General features: G+C 46.1%; 1 protein-coding gene across 4 annotated transcripts in view; it reads left to right on the top strand.

The window, feature by feature from the left end:
* The window catches only part of LOC113803559 (chloride channel protein 2), a 215,969-nt gene that overhangs the window by 127,403 nt on the left and 71,066 nt on the right, over nt 1-17,500 (top strand). The window lies entirely within an intron of this gene.

Here is a 17,500-nt window from a genome sequence, read left to right as displayed (position 1 = left end):
GCGCGCGGATCTGGGCATCGCCGGGGCATCGGGGCATCCGCTCTGGTTCTTCACACACGCACACGCACACGCACACGCACACGCACACGCACACGCACGCGCACACGCACACACACACACACACACACACACACACACACACACACACACACACACACACACACACACACACACACACACACACACACACACACACACACACACACACACACACACACACATATATATATGAAGAACACACATATATATGCATACATATATAAATATCATATGCGTGTGAAACATGAGTGCTTTTGGTCCTAATTCAAAATCCTAATCAGGCGTAAAATAGCCTTTTGGGATCAACACGTGACCCATGGGAGGGGGAGGGGGAGGGGGAGGAGGAGGAGGAGGAGGAGGAGGAGGAGGAGGAGGAGGAGGGAGGGAGGAGGAGGAGGAGGAGGGAGGAGGAGGAGGAGGTAAGGAGGAGGGGAGGAGGGGAAAGGGGAGGAGGTGGGGAAGGAGGGGGAGGAGGTGGGGAAGGAGGAGGGAGGAGGGGAGGGAGGAGGAGGAGGAGGAGGAGGAGGGTGGGAGGAGAGGAGGAGGAGGAGGAGGAGTGGAGGAGGAGGAGTGAGGGGGAGGAGGAGGAGGAGGAGGGAGGAGGGGGAAAGGGGGAGGAGGGGGAGAGGGAGGAGGGAGGGGGCGGGGATGAAGGGGGAAATTTACACGTGGATAAGACAGGGATAGAACCTTGTGGGAAGAAGGGGGAGGGGGAGAGGGAGGGGGTATGGTGTGGGGTGTGGAGGTGGTTCAAGGAGGGCGAGTTTTGAGGGGAGGGAGGAGTGTGGAGATTGGGAGAGAGGGCGTGGGGGGATGGGGAAGAGAAAGAGGAGAGAGAGAGAGGAGGAGGAGAGTAAGAGGGGAGGAAGGGGAGATGGAGAAGGAAAAGAGTGTGGGAGAGAGGATGAAGGAGGAAAGAGGAGGAGGAGCAGTGGAGATGTAAGGGGAAAGAGCGAGACAGAGAGAGAGAAGAGAGAGAAGAGAAAGAGAAAGAGAAAGAGAGAAGAGAAAGAGAAAGAGAAAAGAGAAAGAGAGAAAGAGAGAGAAAGAGAGAGAGAGAAGAGAGAGAGAGAGAGAGAGAGAGAGAGAGAGGGGGGAAGAGACAGACAGAGAGGGGGTGGGGGGCAGGGAGGGAGGGAGGGTGAGAAGTGCGTCCCGCTACAGGTTCAGGAACTCTCCTGTTCGTTATCTCTGGTCCAGTCGGTGTACAGTTATGAGAGCGAATCAATGAGGTCTTTGGGGAAGCCTTTTGTGTCCTTGTTGTTGCTTTTGCTGTTTATTGCGTCTTCGGGGAGCCTTTTTTGTGTGTATTTAGCGTTGTTTGCTGTTTTCTGAGGCTCTGGTTTGTGTTGTTGTTGGGTGTTGGATGGTGGTTCTGTTTTGTTGTTGCTGTCGGTGTTTTTGTTGCTGTTGTTGTTTTTGTTGCTGTTGTTTTTGTTGCTGTTTGAGGTTTTTGTTGGTTGTTGTTTTTGTTGCTAGTTTTTGTTGCTGTTGTTGTTTTTGTTGCTGTTGCTGTGTGTTATTTTGGGAGATTGTCTCTTGTCTTTGTTGTTTATGCTGCTTCTGTGTTTTGGTTTTTTGTTGTTTTACTTCTGCGTTTCCGCGTGTCTTACCCGTGGGTGGGTGGGGGGGGGGGTGACGTCAGTGGGGAGAATTTATGTGCGTGTTTGCTTGTTTGTGTTTGTGTGTGAATGTGCTTTGTATTGTTGTGTGTGTGTTATTTGGGATTTATTTTACTACTCTATTTTTTTGTGTATTTATGATTTTGTTATTTAAAGTGCATTTTTCTTTTATTTCTTTTTCTTTCTTTCTTTCTCTCTTTTTTCCTCTCTTTCTCTCTTTTTTCCCCTCTCTCTCTCTCTCTTTCTCTCTCTCTCTCTCTCTCTCCCTCTCTCTCTCTCTCTCTCTCTCTCTCTCTCTCTCTCTCCCTCTCTCTCCTCCCTCCCTCCCTCCCTCCCTCTCTCTCTCTCTCCCTCCTTCCCCCTCTCTCTTCTTCCTTCCATCCTTCTCTCTCTTCGCCTTAATTCCCTCCTCTCATCTCTCTCTCTCCCCCTCTCCTTCCCCCTTTTCCCCTTCCACTCCCTACCAAACCGATCTCACTCCACATAAACCTAACCCTCTCTCTCCTTTTCTCCCGCAGGTGAGTACCAATCAACAGCCGAGACACCTGGACAGACAGACAGACAGACACGCAGGAGGTACCGACAACCGCAAGTACCTTTAAAGAGTGAGGGTCGGAGGTTCTTGGTATCACGTGGCCGCAGTGCCTTCAGGGAGGAGTGCGTCAAAAGGCGCGCACTTTCACATTCCAAAGTACACTTTTTTTTTTTTTTTTTTTTTTTGAAGGGGTTTTCCGACCTCTTTTTAAGTGGAGGGTTGTTGTTTTTTTTGCTGTCTATTTTTTTTCTCTCGTATCTAGTGTTTTTTTTTTTGTAGTTTTATATTTATCCTATTTTTAAGTTTTTTTTTCGTATGTAGTGTGTGTGTTGTTAATGTATCTAGTGTGTGGTTGTTATTGTATTTTTTTATTTCTTTCAAGTTTTTTCTCTCGTATCTAGTGTGTGTGTTTTATTGTTTTTTTTTCGTTATTATTTTAGTATGTTTTTGTTTTGTTTGCTTTTTTGGTTTATATATCTACGTATTTATTGATCTATATTTTGTTTCTTTCACGCGACTTGGTTTATTTCATGTTATTTCATTCTACGATATTCTTTATTCATCTTTCATCATCTATCTATCTACCCTTCTAAGTGATAATCCATCTATCCATCCATCTATCAATCCAGTGGAAAAAAGTGCATGCTAAATAGATCATATTTATTCATTTTTCATCGACATCCACCTATCTATCCTTCTAGCTGTCAATCCATCTATCACTCCACCCATTATCCAAAAAAAGAAGAAGAAGAAGAAGAAGAAGAAGGAGAAGGAGAAGGAGAAGAAGAAGGAGGAGAAGAAGAAGGAGGAGAAGAAGAAGAAGGAGGAGAAGGAGAAGGAGAAGGAGAAGGAGAAGGAGAAGGAGAAGGAGAAGGAGAAGGAGAAGGAGAAGGAGAAGGAGAAGGAGAAGGAGAAGGAGAAGGAGAAGGAGGAGAAGAAGGAGGAGGAGAAGAAGGAGGAGAAGAAGAAGGAGGAGAAGAAGAAGGAGGAGAAGAAGAAGGAGGAGAAGAAGAAGGAGGAGAAGAAGAAGGAGGAGAAGAAGAAGGAGAAGAAGAAGAAGGAGAAGAAGAAGGAGGAGAAGAAGAAGGAGAAGAAGAAGGATTGAAGGAGAGAAAAAGAAGGAGGAGAAGGAGGAAGAAGAGAAGAAGAAGATGAAGAAGAAGAAGGGAAGAAGAAGAAGAAGAAAAAAGAAAAAAAAGGCAAGCGCCACCTGCAAGCCTAAAGTATAACACGTGATCTGGTAACACTGAGGGCAGGGTATGACGCGCGGGTGTAACGGTGCGTGTCCGGGCAGCTCCTCTCCCCCCTTCCCACAGCTCCTCTCCCCCTTCCCCAGGCGCTCCTCTCCCCTCTTCCCAGGCCCCTAATCACCCCAGGGCACTGTCTCCTTCAGAGTGTGTTTTGCTAGCATGTTCCACTTTTGTCATATAGTGTTCTTGGCTTTGTTGTTGTTCACTTTTGTTTGAAAGTGTTTTGGTTTTTGTTGTTGTTCACTTTTGTTCCGTTTGTGAGGGAGTTCTGGAGGGTTCGGTGTTGTTGTTGTTTTTATTATTATTCCTGTTATTAGTGTGTTTGTTTTCCGTGTTGGTTTATTTTTTATTTTTTATTTTTTTAATATAATATATCCTGATTTTTCATTCTTAGGGGTTCATCTTCCTCTTCTTGTCTTCTTTCTTCTTCTTCTTCTTCTTCTTCTTCTTCTTCTTCTTCTTCTTCAAATCCTCCTCCTCCTCCTCTTCATATTCTTCTTCCTCCTCCTCCTCTTCATATTCTTCATCCTCCTCCTCCTCTTCATATTCTTCATCCTCCTCCTCCTCCTCATATTCTTCCTCCTCCTCTTCCTCCTCCTCTCTTATTCTTTATCTTCCCCCACCTTTCTTTTACCCACTTTTATTCTACTTGTTTTTTTTTCCTCTTTTTTCGTGGCAGCCACTTTTGCCCTTTCGATTCAGCTTGTCATTGTTCTAATTTATATTTTTCTTGTTTTTTTCTTTTTTCTTCTTTTTTTCTGTGTCTGATTCACATCCTCTTTCGTTGGTTCCGCTTCCGATGTCTTATTTCCGTTTTCTTTTTCTTCCCGTTTCTCTCCTTCCTCTTCCTGTTCCTATCTTCTCCGTGTAATTCCATGCTCATTCACAGGTGCCCGCTTGCCCTTGCCCTCTCTTCCCTGCTCCCTTGCCCCCCTTCCCTGCCCCTTTTGCCCCCCCCTCCTTCCTTCCTCCCTCTCTTTCCTCCTCTTAAGGTTGTTCCTATCTGTATTCTTATCTGTATCTGTCTTTGCATCTTTTTTTCTTCTTCTTTCTCTTTCTCTTTCTTTCTCTTTTTCTTTCTTTCTCTCTCTCTCTCTCTCTCTTCTTTCTCTCTTTCTTTCTCTTCTTCTCTTTCTCTTTCTCTTCTTTCTCTTTCTCTTTCTCTCTCTCTCTCTTTCTCTCTCTCCCTCCCTCTCCCTCCTTCTCCTTCCCTTCTATCCCTCTCTCCTTCCCTATCACCCTCCCTCTCTCTCCCTCCCTCTCTCCCTGTGTCCTAACTCCCTTTAAATATCCCTTAAGCGCACGTGCCATTGTTTGTGACACGGGGGGGGGAGGGAGGGGGGGGGGAGAAACCAGGTGCGTGTCCGACATGGCTGAGCCCGCTTACCTGTGTTTGTCTTGCTGTAATCCTAGTCTTTTTTGTGTCTGTCTGTCTGTCTGTCTGTTTTGCTGTTGTTTTGGTGGGGTTTGAGGTAGTTTGTCTGTTAGTTTGGTACTGTTTTTTTTTGTCTTTGTTCTTTGTTACTTGTGAAGTTATTGTTGTGTTATTGTTGTGTTTTGGTATTGTTTTTTTTTTGTTCTTTGTTACTGGTGAAGTTATTGCTGTGTTATTGTTGTGTATGTTATCTGTGGTATTTCAGTATTGTTGTTATTGGTGTTATTATTATTGTTATCGTGTTATTACTCCTGTCATTGTAGTTGTTACTTGTTATTGGTGTTGTTACTATTATTGATACCATTATTGTTACGTCTCCTGTAATTGCAGTTATTACGATCCTCATCCCTCTTGTTGTCATTATTTTTATCAACTTATCATCATCATCATCATCATCATCATCATCATCATCATCATCATCATCATCATCACCACCACCACCACCACCATCACTACCATCATCATCATCATCATCATCATCATCATCATCATCATCACCATCACCATCACCATCACCATCATCATCATCATCATCATCATCATCATCATCACCACCACCACCACCATCATCACTACCATCATCATCATCATCATCACCATCACCATCACCACCATCACCATCACCATCACCATCACCACCATCACCATCATCATCATCATCATCACCATCACCATCATCATCATCATCACCATCACCACCATCACCATCACCATCACCATCACCATCACCATCATCATCATCATCATCATCACCCATCATCATCACCATCATCACCATCACCATCACCATCATCATCACCACCATCACCATCACCATCACCATCACCACCATCACCATCATCATCATCATCACCACCAAGCGATTAATACGAGACAGCGAGCGAGAGAGCAACAGCGCGGTCCAACTCCGCCGTTCCGAGTCTTTTTTTACGAGAGCGAACGACGGAAAACGTTCATGAAAGATTCATACCATAACTTGTAACTTGCTGATTCGCCTTTTAATATGTAGATTTTTTTTTTTTTTTTTTTTTTTTTTTTTTTAGGAGTTCCGAATGGTTCGTACGGTTGGGTTTTATTTTACCTTTTTTTTAATGTGTGTGGCGATGATTTATTTTTTTTTTTTGGGTGGGGGGGAAGGGGGGGGGAGGGGTGGTGTGATTGGAATTTGGTCGCCTTGGTTTTTAAAGAACGGGATGTTTTGTGTGTGTTTGTGAGTGTGTGTGTGTAAGTGGTTGGTAAATAGGTTATTTATTTGTTCCTGTATTTAATATTTATTTGCTTGTCTATGCATTTATTTATGTATCTATTTATATATTTGTTCATTCTTTGATAAAGTTATTTATTTGTTTATTTATCTGTGTATCTATTTATTTAACTATTTAAATAACTGCATTTTTTTGGAATATAGTTAATCAAAATTATTCAGCAGTTAGTGCGATCGAATGTCTGTAATATGGATTAATGACATCACGTGACCAAATACGATAAGTAGAAAAAATATGTGTGTGTATACGTGCACATGTATGTCTGCATGTGTGTTTGTATATGTGCACATTTTGTCAGTTTTTTTTTAGTGTTCAGTGTTTTCTTACTGGTTGTTTTAATAAATTTTATTTCATATATTTGTTTCTCTGTTCTTGTGTGCTTTTAAGGCATCTATTGTGATTAAAAATCTTCATTTTTGTTTCTTATTTATTATTTATTTATTATTTATTTATTATTTATTTATTATTCTGTTTCTTATTGTGTTTGAGGTTTTAAAAAAAGAAAAATGTAGAGACATTTGAGTGACATATTTCTGTGTGGTGTACAAACATTGATGAACACGCCTCCCACCCCCACCTCTTCTTCGGGATCTCTACCCTTCCTCTCTTGCCTTTGACACCCCCTCTCCTCTCTCCCTCCCTCTCTCTTCCTCTTCCTCCTCTCTTCCTCTACTCCTCCCCCTCCACCATTCTCCTCTCCTCCTCTTCCTCCCTATCTGCCACCTCCCTCCCCTCCTCCACCTCCACATCTTCCACTTCCACAGTTCTCCACCTCCTCTTCCTCCTCCCCCTCCTCCTCCCTCTCCCTCCTCCCTCTTCCTCCTCCCTCCCTCCTCTCCCTCTCCTCCACCACTCTCCACCTCCACATCTACCTCCACCTTTCTCCACCTCCTTCTCCCTCCCTATCTACCACCTCCCCCTCTCCTCCCCCCTCTCCTCCTCCCCCTCTCTCCCTCCCTCCCCTCTCCCTCTCCCCTCTCCCTCCTCCCTCCCCCTCCCTCCCTCTCTTCCCTCCTCCACCTCCCTCCTCCCACCTCTCCCTCTCCCTTCTCCCTCTCTCCCTCTCCTCTCTCCCTCTCCCTCTCTCCCCCTCTCCCTCGCCCCCTCTCCTCTTTCCTCTCTCCTCCCCTCTCCCTCCCCCCCTCTCCCTCCTCCCCCCTTGGCGGTCAACAGGTGTTTCGAGCCTGAGGAGGAGCCTGTTCACGTCCGGCTCTCGGCGCCGACGCCACGACACCTGTTCCGAGATCTGTGACATTCCTTTTACGTTTTATTTATCAATTTATCTGTTTATTTGTCTTTTTATTGTTTCTTTGGGTGTTGTTTTGTTTATTTATTTGTTTTTTTTTTACGTTTTATTTATCAGTTTTATCTAGTTATTCATCTTTTTTATTGTTTATTTGGGTGTTTTAAAAATTTTTATGTTACGTTATATACGTTTTATTTATCAGTTTATCTGTTTATTCGTCTTTTTATTGTTTATTTGGGTGTTGTGTTGTTTATTTATTTGTTTTTTACGTTTTATTTATCAGTTTATCTATTTATTCGTCTTTTTATTGTTTATTTGGGTGTTATTTTGTTTATTTATTTGTTTTTTTACGTTTTATTTATCAATTTATCTGTTTATTCGTCTTTTTATTGTTTATTTGGGTGTTGTTTTGTTTATTTATTTGTTTTTTTACGTTTTATTTATCAGTTTATCTGTTTATTCGTCTTTTTATTGTTTATTTGGGTGTTATTTTGTTTATTTATTTATTTGTTTTATTCGGTTATTGACTTTTTTTCAATTTGTTGATTCATTCTCACATTTATCGGTTTATTTTCTACGTGATGATTTTTTTTCCCAGATTGTTGTGATGACTCATGGTTTATGAATCGTGTTTTGATTATAATGATAGTGATGATTGTTATGATTGCTCTCGACCTGCGTTTCGGAAAGTCGAATGTGATGAACAAAAAGGAATCACTATCACTATCATCGCAGTTATTGTTCACCATCATCATCGTCATCACTATCATCATCGTCACTATCATCATCGTCACTATCATCATCGTCATCACTATCATCATCATCACTATCATCATCGTCACTATCATCATCGTCACTATCATCATCATCATCATCATCACTATCATCATCATCATCATCATCATCATCATCACTATCATCATCATCATCATCATCATCATCATCACTATCATCATCATCATCATCATTATCATTTGTCGACATAATTACGATCACTGTCGCCATCCTCACTATCATTATTATCGTCATTTTTTCGAAGATTTTCCGTGGGAAGTTTAGGCAGAAAAAGGGGTTTTATTCGTGTGAATTATAATTTTTTTAATTATTATTATTTGTTTTTTTAATTATTATTATTATTATTATTATTATTATTATAAATTATTATTTTTATTTATTTATCATACGAGTTATATTCGTGTGAAGTATTTTTATTTTTTTATTTTCATTTTTATTTGTTTATTTTTTTTTTAATTCTGGAACCACGAAGAAAATGCCGCCGCCGGAAGTGAGGGATTACGAGACGAAAAGAATATGGTTTGTTTCCGCGTCGCGTTTTTTGTTTTCTTGCGCTCTCTCTCTCTCTCTCTCTCTCTTTCTTCTTTATCGCAATTTCCGTTTTATTGTTTTCCGATGAGGATTCACCCCCCTTTCTGTCCGTCTCTTTCTCTGTCTGCCTTTCTCTCTCTCTTTCTCTCTTGCCCCTCTCTTTTCTGTCTGTCTCTCTCTCTCTCTCTCTCTCTCTCTCTCTCTCTCTCTCTCTCTCTCTCTCTCTCTCTCTCTCTCTCCCTCATCCGTCTTTCTCTCCCTCTCTCCTCTCCTCTCTCCTCTCCCTCCCTCTCCCTCTCCCTCTCCCTCCCTCCTTCCTCCCTCCCTCCCCTCCCCTCCCTCCCTCCTCTCCCTCCTTCTCCTTCCCTTCCCCCTCCCTCCTTCTCAGTCCAACCCAAAGTGAAACGATGACAACAAACGCAGAAAAAGCGATAACGAAGCGAGGTCCCGGATGCAGACTCTCGCATTTCGATAAGGGGGGGGGGGGAAGGTTGTGGGGAGAAGGGGGGAGGGGGTGTGTGGGGGGGACCCGGGTATGAGGGATGGAGGTGTGGAGTGGGTGTGTGTGGGGGTGGGAGAGAGTGGGGTTGGGGAGCGGAGATTAGGGGTTTAGAACAGAGGGTGTGTGGGGGCGGGAGAGTGAGTGAGAGTAGGGGTGTGTGGGGGTGAGGAGAGTTGGGGTGTGTGTGGGGTGAGGGAGAGTGGGGGTGTGTGGGGGTGAGGGAGAGCAGGGGTGTGTAGGGTGAGGGAGATGGGTGTGGGGGTGAGGAAGAGTGGGGTGTGGTGTGTGTGGGGGAGTGAGGAGCGTGTTGGAGAAGTGAGAAAGTGGTGTTAGCGGGGTTGAGTCAGGTGTGGAGTACCGGTGAAATTGAGTGAGGGGGGGAGTGGTGCTGGTGTGTGTGTGGGGGGGAGGGGAGTAGGGGGGAGTGGGGGGAGGTTATCAAGTCGCTCTGATTGTTCTCTTAAATGTCAGCTGATCCCGTCGGCCATCTTGGATTCATCACACGACCTGCTCCCCTTCGCCCTCCTCTCCCCCTCGCTTCTTCCTCTTCCTCTTCTTCTTCTTCCTCTTCCTCTTCTTCAGCTACCTCTTCCTCTTTTTCTTCTTCCTCTTCCTTTTTTTCCTCCTTTTGCCTTTCATCTTCTTCCTCTCTTTCCTCTTCCTCTTCTACTGTTTTTGTTATCTTCCTGTTTTTGTTCTTCCTTTTCTTCTTCCTATTCTTATTGTTCCTCCTCGTGTTTATTCGGTTTTATTTTGTTTCTGCGATTTGTCTCTCGGTCTCCATTTTCCTTGGGTAACTTTTATCTTCGTTTTCCTTCTACAAAATCGGTTCTCGGTTACATCGCTCTCTCTCTCTCTCTCTCTCTCTCTCACTCTCTCTCTCTCTCTCTCTCTCTCTCTCTCTCTCTCTCTCTCTCTCTGCTCCCCTCTCCCTCTCTCCTCTCTCTCTCTCTCTCTCTCTCTCTCCCTCTATCTCTCTCTTCCCTCTCCCTCTCCCTCTCCCTCTTCTTCCTTCCTCTCCCTCTCCCTCTCCTTTCTCTCTCCCGTCCCTCTCGCTCCTTTCCCCCTCCCTCCCTCCCTTCTTTCTCTCTTTGTCTCCATTCACCTATCTATCCATATTTATATCTTGTTGTCTCCTTTTCTTCTTCGCATTTTCGAGGATGTTTCTCACACTTTCTCCCTCCTCTTCCCGTCTCTCGGTCGCACCTTTTTTATTGCTTTTATTGCCACCCTTCACGCCCCTTTCCCACCTCTCCCCAACTTCCCAACCTTCCCCTGTCCCTTACCCCTGTTACTCCTCCCTCCTTCTCTTCAACCCTCACCCCCCTCATCCCTCTCTCCCCTCTTTTTCAACCTCCTCATCCCTCCCTCATCCATCCTGCACCTCCTATTCGTGATTCTTTCACCTCCCATTCTCTTAATTTTCTTTCCCAACCCCTCAACTCCAACGCTTAAGACTTCACTCCATCCCTCGAGGAGATATTCCCTTCTTTCCCTCTCCCCATCCTTCATCCCACACCCCAAAGCCCCCTACACCTAGCCCCCCCCAATATCCCCTCCCCATCATCCCCCCTCTATCCTCCCATCAACTCTTCCCCCCTCTACCATCTTCCCATCAAGCTCCCCTCTATTTCTCTCCCATCCTTCTCCCTCTCCAAAACCCCTATCCCTCCCCTCCATCCTACACACACTCACTCATTCACTCTCTCCCTCTCTCTCTCTCTCTCTCTCTCCCTCTCTCTCTCTCTCTCTCTCTCTCTCTCTCTCTCTCTCTCTCTCTCTCTCTCTCTCTCTCTCCCTCCCTCTCCCTCTCCCTCTGTCTCTATCCTCTATCTCTATCTCTATCTCTATCTCTATCTCTATCTCTATCTCTATCTCTATCTCTCTCTCTCTCTCTCTCACACACACACACACTCTCTCTCTCTCACTCTTTCTTTCTCTCTTTCTCTCTTCTCTGCTCACTTTCTTATCTCTATTTCTATCTCTATCTCTATTCATCTCTATCTCATTCTATCTCTATCTCTCTCTCTCTCTCTCTCTCTCTCTCTCTCCCTTCTCCTTCCCTCCTCCTCTCCTCCTCTTCCTTCCTTCTTCCTCTCCTTCCTTTCCTTCCTTCCTCCCTGTCCTCCGCTGTCCTCGTCCCGCGGGTTCGGGCGAAGGTCACCCAGGCGGAGGAGGCCTTCGGGCTTGACCTTCGACCTCGTCTCCCGAATCAGCTGGTTGGCTTTATTTGGGGGGGGGATATGGGGGGGGAGGGAGGGAGGGAAGGAGGGGTGAAGAGAGGGAGGGAAGGAGGTAAGGGGGTGTGGAAGGGGAGGGAGGGAAGGAGGGGTGAAGAGAGGGAGGGAAGGAGGGGGATGGAGGGGGGAGGAAGGAGGGAGGTGGGGAAGGGAAGGTAGCTCTTGACACCTCTCCTCCACCCCCCCTCTCTGTCTCTTTCTCTCTCTCTCTCTCTCTCTTTCTTTCTTTCTTTCTTTCTCCTTTCCATTTTCCTCTCCTCCCTCTCCTCTCTCGCCCTCCTCTTCTCTCCCCTCTCCCCCCCCCTCCTTCCTCCCTTTAGCTTCCGGTCTCGCGCGCGCGCACCAGAAGAATATATTTCCGAGTTTTTGCGCCTTTTTCTTTTTTTTCTTTTTCTTCTTTTTGTTTTTGCGCTCCTGGTATGGTCGCCTCTCCTTGCGGTCGGCAGCGGCAAGGTCGTGACCTGCTCGACGTCAAGTCCGTCTTTGGGGTAATACTGGCCGGTTGGATCTTTGAAATGCTTCAGTTTAATCCTTTTTAAATCATATGTTATTTATTTTTATTTGATTTTATTTTGTTTTTTTATCTTATTTATTTAGTTGTTTGTTTATTTATTTATTTATTTATTTGTTTATTTGTTTATTTGTTTATTTATTTATTTATTTACTTACTTACTTACTTACTTACTTACTTACTTACTTAATTACTTACTTATTTGTTTATTTATTTTTATTTTTATTATTATTATTATTATTATTATTTTTTTTTTTTTTTGAGAAGTAGGGGGGGGGGGAGCGAGTCATGGAAATTTCCTGGGTTCGTATCGGCTGCGACGTGGAATGTTTGGTCGGTTTGTTTTGATATAATTGGCTTTGATTATTTTGATGTTGATGATGATTATTATCATTATCATCATTATTATTATCGTTGTCGTTACTATCATGTTGATTATTATAATTATTATTATCACTGTTACCATCATCGTTACTATCATTTTCAATATAATTATTCATGTTGTTGAAAAAGAATGTGCTATACATTTTCACCTCAGAATATAACACCTCCCACGAGATTTAAAAAAAAAAAAAAAAGAAAAAAAAAACGAGAGATAAAAAAAAAGAGAGATAAACGAGAAAAAAAAACAGAGATAAAAAAAGACATTAGAACCTGTACTTAACGAGACGAAATGGATCTCCGTGCATCGGCTCACTCGTAAGGCTCGTAATTTGCTCTTTCACGTGAACATTTGCATCTAATTGCTCTGAGTCATCGCCAGTCATCAGCCAGGAGGCTTTTGAGGAGCGGAAAGTCGTCCCTTGTCATCTCGGGAGAGAAGCTGATTCTGTGACTTCGGAGGGGTTAGGTCTGTGGGGTTGAGTGGGCTGAGGGGGGAGGGGTGGGGAGGGGAGTAAGGGGTGAGGGAGGGGGGGAGGGGGAGGTGTGGGGGGGAAAGGAGGAGAAGAGAGGTGAGGGGAGGAGTGGTGGGTGGGGGAAGGGAGGGGAAAGGAGGAGGTGAGGAGAGAGGAGGAGAGGAGAGGTGATAAGGAAAGGGTAGGCTAATGGAGGGAGGGGGAGGGGAGGAGAAGAAAAGGGTAGGCCAAAGAGGGAGGGAAGAGGAGAAGAGAGGGTAGGCTAAAGGAGGGAGGGAGGTGGGAGGGGAGAAGAAGAGAGGGGAAGGGAAGGAAGAGAAGGTAGGATTCGAGAAGTTGGGAGAGGGAAGGGACCTGAGGCTGGGGAAGGCTAAGAGGAGACGGGGAGGAAGGGAATGGAAGGAATGGACGGATAGGGAAGGGAAGAGTGGAGGGTAGGGAAGAGAGGAAGGGAAGGGGAGAGGAGGGAGAGGAGGAAGGAGTGAGGGTCGAGGAGAGAGAGGGGGGAAGTGGAGAGGAGGGGAGGGAGAGAGGGAAGGAAGGGGAAGGAGGAGAGAGGAGGGAAAGAGGGAAGGGAAGGGGAAGGGAGAGGAGGGAGAGAGGGAAGGGAAGGGGAGGGGAGAGGAGGGAGAGAGGGAAGGGGAGGGAAGGAGAGGGGAGGGAAGGGAAAGGGAGGGGAGGAGGGGAGGGGAAAAAGAGGCATACAGCTGTGCCTATGCACTGAGCGGATCCATATAGTAATAAGGGTTGGTTAATAAGTATATTTATGTCTCTCTCTACATATCTATCTATTTATATCCTGGGGTAAATTAGCTCTCCATGCTAAGCGGCAGATAGTTATGATACAAGGAAAATGTTTTTTTTTACTTATATTGTTGTTACTTTATTGGACTTTATATTGGAATGTTTTTTTACTTATATTGTTGTTACTTTATTGGAATTTTTTGTACTGTTTTTTTCGTAATAATGATCGTAATTTATGAGATTCGTGATGATAATGGTGATAATAATCACGATAATGATAATGAAAGTGGTAATGATGATAATGCCAATAACAGTGATAATAGTAAAGGTGAGAATAAAGACGATAATAATGATAAAAACAGCATTAATAGCAATGATAGTGAAGATAACAGTAGCACAAACAACAGCGGGTAGTATGATACACCAGTGAGCATAAACTCCCAACCTCCCATGTTCCACCCCCCCATCGCCTGCCCTCCCCCGCTGGCTCTCGCGTCAGGTGCCAGCGCGTCCGTTTCCAAATCCCTCCTGCCTCGGTTTCCCAACAGACCCGTCCTTTTGGAGTCAGCCGCCCACGCAAGCAAACAAGCAATCAAGCAGGCTAAAGCAAGCAAGCAAACAAGCAGTCAAGCAGGCTAAAGCAAGCAAACAAGCAATCAAGCAGGCTAAAGCAAGCAATCAAGCAGGCTAAAGCAAGCAATCAAGCAGGCTAAAGCAAGCAATCAAGCAGGCTAAAGCAAGCAAGCAATCAAGCAGGCTAAAGCAAGCAAGCAATCAGGCTAAAGCAAGCAGGCTAAAGCAAGCAAGCAAGCAGGCTAAAGCAAGCAGGCTAAAGCAAGGAAGCAATCAGGCTAAAGCAAGCAAGCAATCAGGCTAAAGCAAGGAAGCGCGTGGGCCTCGCTTGGGGGTGTTCAGCGGTCATATGCTAATGAGGTAGTTTGTGATTAAGAAGCAATTACATCTGTGTCTCGTTTCGAAGCTTTACAACTCTTCTCGAGCACAGTTTAAATGTCACTGAGGTACTGGGGGAGTGGGTGGGGTGGGATGGGGTGAGAGGGGAGGGGGGAAGTGTGAAGGGGTAGTGGGTGGGTATGGGGTTGGGGAAGAGACGGGGGAGCGGGATGGTTGGAAGGTTACACATTTTTTTTTTTTTTTTTTTTTTGTGTGGTTTGTTTTTTTGTATTTTGTTGTTTTGCTCTGTTTGTTTTTTCTCTCTCTTCATCTCTTTCCCTCACACAGGCTCTCTCCTTCCCCTCCTTTCCCCTCCTCCCTTCCCTCCCTCCTTTTCCTCCCTTCCCTCCCCCTCCCCCTTCTCTCCCATCCCCTCCCCCCTTCTCTCCCATCCCCTCCTTTTCCTTCCCTTCCCTTCCTCTAACCTCCTCCCATCCCACTTCTCCTCCCCCTCCTCTTACCACCCCCTCTTCCTCCCTCCCCCTCCCTCTCCTCTCTCCCTCTCCCTCCCTCTCCCTTCCACTCCCTCCTCCCTCCCTCCCTCTCCCCCTCCCCCTCTCCCTCCCCCTCTCCCTCCCCTTCTCCCCGCCGAGATCCCCATGCATGTCCAAGAGGGACAACTTTTCCCCCGAACCCCCATCCATCACATCCGAAAATTGACGTTGATTCATGCTCGATGTTGATTCGATATTCTCCTGCCCGGTCGGCTCTTTTCCGGCTGCAACACACGTCTAGATGTTCTCCTGCCCGGTCGGCTCTTTTCCGGCTGCAACACACGTCTAGATGTTCTCCTGCCCGGTCGGCTCTTTTCCGGCTGCAACACACGTCTAGATGTTCTCCTGCCCGGTCGGCTCTTTTCCGGCTGCAACACGCTCAGGGATGTTCTCCTGCCCGGTCGGCTCTTTTCCGGCTGCAACACACGTCTAGATGTTCTCCTGCCCGGTCGGCTCTTTTCCGGCTGCAACACACGTCTAGATGTTCTCCTGCCCGGTCGGCTCTGCAACACACGTCGGGGGTTCCGTGTTGCAGGCGGACCCAGGGAGATGGTTACGTTGAAATTATTTTTAATACGATTTTAATACGTGTCGTTGCCGAGGGTGTGATGAGCTGGGCGGAGGGAGGGGAGGGAGGGGAGGAGGGAGCGGTGGAGGACGTCGGGTCGGGTGTGCATTGTGTTGTGAGAGATGCTGTTTCGTGAGCAGGAATGTGCCGCGCACGGTACACTTCACACGTGGCACGTACACCACGCCCTCCCCTACTCACGACCCCCCACCCTCCCCCAAAATCCCTTGAACCCCCCTTATTGCGTGTCCTGCGGCCCTGCATCCTAGACATCCTACACTTCGTCGAGCCGCTCCTGCGGGACCCTTAAGTGGCGCTCATTAGGGCACGGAACTCGTTGGGACGCGAGCACCCCCCAACTCCCCATACTGCCCTCCTCCGCCCTCTCCCCCCCAACCGCCAACTTGTACTGTGGGGTCCTAGACCTTTATTCCTCCCACCATCCTTCCTTCCTTCCTTTATCCTTCTGTTCCTCCATTCCTTTTTTCCTTCCTTCCTTCCTTCCTTTTTTCGTTCCCTCTCTTTTCTTTTCTTCTCTTCTTTCCCTTCTCCTCCATTCCTTCCTTGATATCCCTTACTTCCTTTTTCTTCTCTCTTTATTATTCCCCCTCCTTCTCTCCTTCTTGCTTTGCTCATCCCCGCTTCTTCCTTCCTTCCTTCTTTCCTCTCTCCCATAATTCCTTGCTTTTATCCCTGTTTTCTCCCTTTTATCATACCTTCCACCCCCCTCCCTCCCTCCTTCCTTTCTTCCGTTCATTGTACTCTTCTGTTCTCCTCCTCGCTTTGTTCATCCTCGTTTCTATTCCTTTCCTTCCTCCCTCCCTCCCTCCCTCCCTCCTTCCCTCCTTCCTTCTATCCCTCCTTCCTTCCTCACTCCCTCCCTCCTTTCCTCCCTCCCTCCCTCCCTTCCTCCTTCCCTCCCTTCCTTCCTTCCTTCCTCCCTCCCTCCCTCCCTCCCTCCCTCCCTGCCTCCCTCCCTCCTCCTCCTCCTTCCTCCCTTCCTCCCTCAGGGTAGGTTGTCACGGCTGTCATCGCCCTGTGTCGGCTCAAATGTCCCTGCCACACCTGCGTTGGGGGGGAGGGGGGAAGGAAGACAAGAAAGGGGTGGTGGGAGGTGAAGGGGAACAGAAAGGGGAGGGGGAAGGGGGGAGGGTGGCAGGGAGTGGAGGAGTAAGGGGGAAAGAAGTCAAGGAGTGGAGGGGGGAAGGAGGGAAAGGGAGGAGAGCTGGAAAGGGGCAATGGAGAAGTGAGGAGTAGAGTGTAAGGGATGAGAGAAGGTAGGGAGAAGAGAAAGGGGAAAGGGAGAAGAGAAAGAAAACCGAACGAAAGAAAGCAAACGAGAAATTAGAAGACTGAAAGTTAGAAAAGGAAAGTAGGGAAAGTAAAATGAAAGGAAGAAAGAAAAAAGAGAAATGGAAAAGGGGGGAAGAGAGATAGATAAAAAAGAAGACAGAAAGGGGAGAGAGAAGGAAAAGGAGAAGGAACGATGGAAAACGAAAAGTAAAAAAGGAAAAAAAAGAGAAAAACGATAACTAAGAAAAGACAAAGAGAGAGTGAACAAGAAAGAGGGAGGAAGTATCGACGAAAAGAAAAAGAACAAAAAATGAAAGAAAAATGCGAAAAAAGAAACACGATAAAAAAAGAAAAAAGAAGCATGAACAAGCCAAAAAGAGAGAGAAAAAAAATAGAAAGAGAAAAGGGGAGAACAAGGAAGGAAGGGAGAGAGAGAGAGACGAAGAAGGGAGAAGCAGAGAGACCGTTAATTCCCCCTGTTCTTACCCCTCTGTTCCGCTGCGCCCTCGGCTTGCTTCCACCTGGATCTGGGTCACTGCTGCTTGGGGCCCTCGTGGTTTTTTTAATCTTTTTCTCGTTAATTTTCCAAGATCTTTTTTCGATTGGTTATGATAGGTTTTAT

The sequence above is a fragment of the Penaeus vannamei genome, chromosome 22 (genome assembly GCF_042767895.1).
Source record: "Penaeus vannamei isolate JL-2024 chromosome 22, ASM4276789v1, whole genome shotgun sequence".
Taxonomy (NCBI): Eukaryota; Metazoa; Arthropoda; class Malacostraca; order Decapoda; family Penaeidae; genus Penaeus; species Penaeus vannamei.
Note: the sequence above shows the minus strand (reverse complement) of the source record. Positions and strands in the feature narration are given on the sequence as shown.